The sequence below is a fragment of the Malania oleifera genome, chromosome 1 (assembly GCF_029873635.1).
Source record: "Malania oleifera isolate guangnan ecotype guangnan chromosome 1, ASM2987363v1, whole genome shotgun sequence".
NCBI classification, from domain to species: Eukaryota; Viridiplantae; Streptophyta; class Magnoliopsida; order Santalales; family Ximeniaceae; genus Malania; species Malania oleifera.
In genome coordinates, this window is record NC_080417.1 from 46227659 (window position 1) to 46234953 (window position 7295).

The window sequence follows — 7295 nt, forward strand, 5'->3', positions numbered from 1 at the left end:
GTGTACCACTAAGTGACTTTCTAGCCTTCCATAAAAGGGTAGAAGACATGTTCACTATGCTCTTACATAAAAATAAAAAATAAAAAGGATCATGGGGAGCATGGTCTGGAGGCTAACCGAATATAAGCAATGTTTGATAGAAAGGAAACTACCCCACAAGAAGTTGTTGTGAAGGCCTCAAATCCAGTGAAGAAGGTAGATGATGCAAATAGTGTGGGCATGTATAAACATCGATCTTGTGAGCTATAGGAAAAGTTCAAAAAAAATGACTAACTGGAAATTTTGGTGAAGGAAGTATGCAACTGCCCCTCCATGGGGGAATCATCAACCAAATCTTTGGACCCTCCTTTTACCAAAGAGGCAATGGAGATCCCTTTGCCAAGTAAGTTCAAAATGGCAAGTATTAAAGGGTATGGTGGCATGACCGATCCTTTGGACTCTACTTGGACACCTTTAGGTTGATGCAATTGCAAGGTGCGCCTGATGCAGTCACGTGTCGAGCATTTGTAGTCACCCTAAATGGGAATGCTAGGGCATAGTATCAAATCCTAAAGCCTGGCTCATTGGATCTTTCTCTGAAATGGAGCACTAGTTTTTCTGGGATTTTGTTAGTAGAAGAAAAATGGCAAAAACCTCAGCTCATCTAATGGGTCTTGTCCAAGGGGAAAAGGAGATATTTATGGAGTTCATGCACTATTTATTAACGCCACTTTAGAGATTCAAAACCTAGATCGTAGGGTAGTAGTAACAACTTTAAAAATAGATCTTCAACTAGGGGACTTCTTAAATTCTCTAAGGAAAAAATCCCCATCCAATATGGGGGAACTGGTTACACGAGTCCGTAAATATATCAATCTAGAAGAAGTCATAACCATAAAAGGAGTCGGACCGATCTGAAAAGGAAGAGTCTAAAGGACTTGGATGAAGTGGCTAAGTAGGGGAATTAAAAACTTATAGACTCGTGACACGTGAACCCTAGTGGCATGAACCCTAATGGTTGGAATCCCTAGTGATATGAATCCCAACTGTGCAAATCCCAACAGCACGGATCAACATGCCTAGACCAACAACGGCCCATCTGATGAGCATCACTCATGAGGTCTTGAAGACCTGCTTATTTAATGAGTACATCTCATAAGGCAACAAAGGAGTGCGCACGGTTCACCAGTAATGGCCCATCTGATGAACACCGCTCATGAGGCCCTAAAGGTATGCCCATTTGATGAGCACAGTCCATCAAGCAACAAAAGAGTGAGCATAACTCACTAATAATGGTCTATCTAATGAGAACCGCTTATGAGGCCCTAAAGACCTACCTATTTGATGAGCATAACTAATAAGGCAACAAAGGCGTGAGCACAACTCACCAGTAACGACCCATCTGATGAGCATCACTCGTGACGCTCTAAAGACCTGCCTATTTTGTAACGACCCAAAATTCATTCCATATTTTTTTTTACTGTTTAAAGAAAATCATAATACTCTGATACCCCTGATTTAAGCTACTATATCATACCTATGCAGCGGAAAACATAAAATCACATAACCTTAATTACAATACCAGAATTCAGTATTTTCCCAAAACATTTAAACATACACATCTTCCCAAAAATCCTCTACCAAATCCCCTAAAAACTACCAATAAATACATTTCCCCAAAAACACTTACCCTTCTGATAGGGCAATAAAAATATTTCCTCTACCTCCGAGCCTGATCTGCTCATCTAATTGGATCACTTGAAATATGTTAAATTACCGAGATGAGACAACTCTTAGTAAGAAGAAATATGCTATTACTAGTGTGTGGCAGCTGAGTTTACATGAATAATATACTGATAAACAACTGAAACTATGATAGCATGTAAAATAATATACAGTATAACACACACCTTAGAGGCATAAAATACAATTGTAATATCTGAGCTTTCTACTTAATCATACTTTTAATAACTATAAATATAACTGTTGTTAATCTGTAAATCTGTATATATGTACAGGGTTGTGTGGCTCATAGGCAGGACTTAACACTGGTTGCGTAACATCCTCAAATTCTATCCATTTATATATATATATATATATATATATATATATATATATATATATATCCATACCTAAGCAACGGGAACATAAATCATGCAACCATTCACATATATATACTATACAATACCAAAATCCAGTGTTTATTCACCATAGGCAAACAAGACTAACCCCTTCAGTATCATCTACCCAAAAATATATACAACTCTGTCAAAAACATACCCTATAACCAGGGTAATCAACACTCTCTCTATTCGCGAGCCTAATTTGCTCGCTTAACTGGCTCACCTGAAAAATGTTAAATTAATGGAGTGAGTCGATGCTCAATAAGTGGAAATATGCTATTACTAGTGTGTGGCAACTAAGTTAAGAGTACTTTTAAATAGTAACTGAACTGTAATGAAATGAATAATCTGTAAAGCATATCTTTCTTTCACAATTTAAAATATACTGTATCGTCTGTATTTTTTACTTTTCATACTAATAATACCATACTATACTTATCATATACTGTAAAACTGTATACGTATACATAACTGTGTCTTATCCCTGAGACTCTGTACGTCATGATTTGACCCCTCATAATCGGGTTGTGCAGCCCATAGGCGGGACTTAACCTCGTCGGCTCCCCAGGAAGTTATCATACTCTACACTACCTCAGCCCGGCCAAACTGCATCCACTCCTAAGCACGGGATTGGCTGCTACCTCGTCTAACCGGCCCCCTCAACCTAGCGTACTGGGGAGCTGCATCCACTCTGAGCACGGTTAGACGGTACCCACACATTATCTAAAATATGTGGTTGCACTCTATCCATATATAGCAACGGTACCATGCTCTGTAACTGTATCTGTCTGTAATCTTTCCACAGGGATCTGATACTATATATATATATATATATACATATATATACTATTTTACTGCTTTCATCATGTTCCCCAAAATTATCGTAACGTTATCTTTATGTACTGTAAATACTATAATATCTGTATACTGTACCTGTAGCATCTTGATGCTACCTTTGTATATCTATCTACATATTCTGTCTATATACTCTGTATGTTATGATAATAGGAAAAACATGGCATGCTATAACACTGTACATATTGTTCTATATAAAACTGTAATATATATACTGATCTGAGTAAAACTGTATGCATGTACATGTGTGTGTGTGTGTGTGTGTGTGTGTGTGTGTGTTTGCGTCATGAAACTATTCGTATAACAGCTATATATGCATGTAAATTTCTCTGTATAATCTCTGTGCATTCCATATAGTATGATACATTATAAAAGCTGTATAAATTCTTCATCACGTGAAAATCTGCTCAGGCCACACAAGCATTTAAATTCATATTCTGTAAATACTATATAATAAACTGGTATAAATATGAGTCTATGAAATTTCTAATAGCATTATGGAAACTCCTAGCATAGCATATTTCCCTTACCTTAACTTTGAAAAACCCCTATAAAATTCTGGCTCTATACCTGCAGGGTTCCTAGCTCAACATCCTAAAAACACAATCCCCCAAAACAAAATATCAGTATTTCCTTACCTACAACATTTGTTATAACTAAGGAAAAGACAAATATTGAATAAAATGTCTTACCCTGAGATTGGGACGAAATCCAAATCAACTTTTCCAACGATCAGCTCCGGCAGACATGCAAAGAACTTCGCCAGGAGTGTTGTGGTAGCCTCAGATCATCGATCCGGTGAGAAACAGGCCTGAAAACGAAGAGAGAAGTGAGAGAAAGATGTAGAGAGAGAGAGAGAGAGGAAAGAGAGAGAAGCGCTGAAAATGATAAAAATCCTGGTTTTCCACTATTTATAGGGTCATATTCATCGATGAGACACGTCACCTCGTCAACGAGTCCTTCATTAAATTCGTCGACGAAACCCTATATTCGTCAACGAAATTCAGAGCAGCCCATTCTTTGCTCGGTTGTTTCTAATTGACGAAACCCTGTATTCATCGATGAATTTCTTTATGCACTCGTCGATGAATCCCCTATATTCATCGAGGAATTCTGTGCAAAATTCTGGGTTATTACATTCTCCCCTCCTTATAAAATTTCGTCCTCAAAATTTACTAGCTGTATTCCCATCTATTCACTTCATTATTCTATAGAAGAAAAGGGGTCCACTTGTTTTATTATCTACCCTCACTTGTGGCAGAGGAATACAGTGGTTACAATTTTGTTCTCAGAAATTACACATATAAAACTTAAACTATCTACTGACTAAAATCAATACATGTACCTGCAAAAGAAACCTATCTAACTATTATACTTTACCTGAGTACCTCTATATCTCTTGGAACAATTGTGGGTATCTCTGTCTAATCTAATCCTCTAGCTCCCAAGAAGCTTCCTCTATAGCGTGATTCCTCCACAAAACTTTAACTAACTGTATTTCTTTAGTATGTAAGGTCTGTATCTTTCTATCCAAAATCTGCACTAGTACTTCTTCATATGCCACTGAATCCTTAAGCTCTATCTCTACATAGCTAATGATGTGGGATGGGTCTGGGACGTATTTCCGTAACATGGCAACATGAAACACGTCATGAATACAAGCCAAAGCTGGCGGCAAAGCTAGCCTGTAGGAATCTGACCCTACTTTCTCAAGTATCTCAAAAGGGCCAATAAACCTAGGGCTCAACTTGCCCTTCTTTCCAAACCTCATAACTCCTTTCGGAGGAGCTATCTTCAAAAGTACTCTATCTCCCACATCAAATTCCAACTCTCGGTGGCGAGTGTCTGCATAACTTTTCTGCTGACTCTGTGTTGTACTAATTCTTTCTCTAATTAATCGGACTTTGTCGGACGCCTGTTGTATTATCTTGGGACCCAAAACTCGCCTTTCGCCTACTTCATCCTAGAAGAGAGGAGAACGACATCTCCTACCATATAATGCCTCGTATGGAGTCATGCCGATACTAGCCTAGTAGCTACTATTATAAGTAAATTCAACTAATGACATAAATTGAATCCAATTGCCTCCAAAATCAAGCACACAAGTAGGAAGCATATCTTTTAATATCTGAATTGTTCTCTCAGTCTGACCATCTGTCTAGGGATGAAAAGTAGTCCTAAAAGCTAACTGCATACCCATAGCCTCCTGAAAACTTTTCCAGAATCGTGAAGTAAACCGAGGATCTCGGTCGAAGACTATGGATACTGATACTCCATGAACACGAACTATCTCCTGAACATATATCTCTGCCAATCTGTCCATGGAATAACCGATTTTAATAGGGATGAAATGGAAGGTCTTTGTTAGACGATCTACAACCACCCAAATCGCATTCAGTCCCTGTCGTACTAGTGGTAACCCCGTAATGAAGTCCATCGAAATGTGGTACCACTTCCACTCTGGAATAAACAACGGCTGTAACTACCATGCTGGTCTCTAGTGCTCGACTTTAATCTACTGGCACGTTAAGCATTGCTGAACAAACTTGGCTATCTCCCTTTTCATTCCACTCCACCAGAAATACTCTCGCAGGTCCCTGTACATTTTAGTACTGCTAGGATGGACTGTGTACAGGGATCTGTGAGCCTCTTCCAGTATAGTCCTCCTGATCTCAGTATCTGTAGGAATACATAGCCTAGTATGGAATCGCAGAGTTCCGTCATTAGATATGCTGAACTCCTCACCCTAACCATCACATACTCTAGCCATCACTGCTGACAACTCTGTGTCATCACCCTGAGCTGCTTTAATTCTCTCGTATAGTGTAGGATGAACCACTAGACTGGCAATAACTGCCTGAGGACTCTCCTCCACTAATTCTATACTGAGCCTCTCCAAATCTACCAGAATTGAGTGCTGAATCTCCATAGTTGCCAGTACGGATCCCCTCGATTTCCTACTCAGAGCATCTACCACTACATTTGCTTTTCCTGGGTGGTAATTAATCGTGCAATCGTAATCTTTAATAAGTTCTGGCCACCTTCTTTGCCTCATTTTCAACTCTTTCTGAGTAAAGAAATATTTCAAACTCTTATGATCCGTGAAAATCTCGCACTTTGCACCATATAAATAATGCCTCCTGATTTTGAGAGCATACACCACTGCAGCAAGCTCTAAATCATGGATAGGATAATTCTTCTCATATTCTTTAAGTTGCCTAGATGCATATGCGATAACACTGCCATGCTGCATCAACACGCATCCAAGACCCTTCAAAGAGGCATCACTGTATATTACAAAACCATCCTCCCCTGATGGAATAGCCAGTACTAGAGCTGAAACTAACCGATGCTTTAACTCTTGGAAACTTTGCTCACAATCATCAGTTCATTCAAATTTTATATTTTTCCTCGTAAGTCGTGTTAATGGACCTAATAGCCTGGAGAAACCATCCACAAAATGTCAATAATAACCTACTAATCCCAGACAACTCCTGACTTCCTGAACATTTCCCGGCCTCTCCCAATTCACAACTGCCGCTATTTTACTTGGATCAACTGATACTCCTGCTTCTAAGATCACATGCCCGAGAAAAGTAACCTGCCTTAACCAGAATTCTCATTTCTTGAATTTTGCATATAATTTCCCTTCTCTCAATATCTGCAATACCAGCCTCAAATGATCTCCTAAAAACTCCTCGAATAGACCAGTATATCATCAATAAACACAACCACAAACTGGTCCAAATATTGGTGGAACACCCTATTCATCAAACCCATGAAAACCGCTGGTGCATTAGTCAACCCAAATGGCATCACTAAAAACTCATAGTGCCCATACTTGGTATGAAATGCGGTCTTCGAAATATCTTTTGGTTTAACTTTCACTTGGTGGTAACCTGACCGCAGATCAATCTTAAAGTAAACCTGGGTCCCCTGGAGCTGATCAAATAAATCATCGATCCTAGGGAGAGGATATTTATTCTTAACTATTAGTTTATTTATCTCCCTATAATCAATGCATAATCTCATGGTTCCATCTTTCTTTCTCACGAACAAAATTGGCGCACCCCAAGGCGACACACTAGGCCTGATAAAACCTTTATCCAAAAATTCTTATAACTGTTCTTTCAATTCTTTTAACTCTACTAGGGCCATACGGTATGGTGCTTTCGATATTGGTGCAGATCCCGACAAAAAATCTATAGTGAACTCGATCTCATGATCTGGTGGCAAACCAGACAATTCTTTTGGAAATACATCTGGGAATTCCCTCACTACTGGTATGTCAGCTTGTCTTAATTCTTCTTTTGACAATTTTTTTATGTATGCGACATA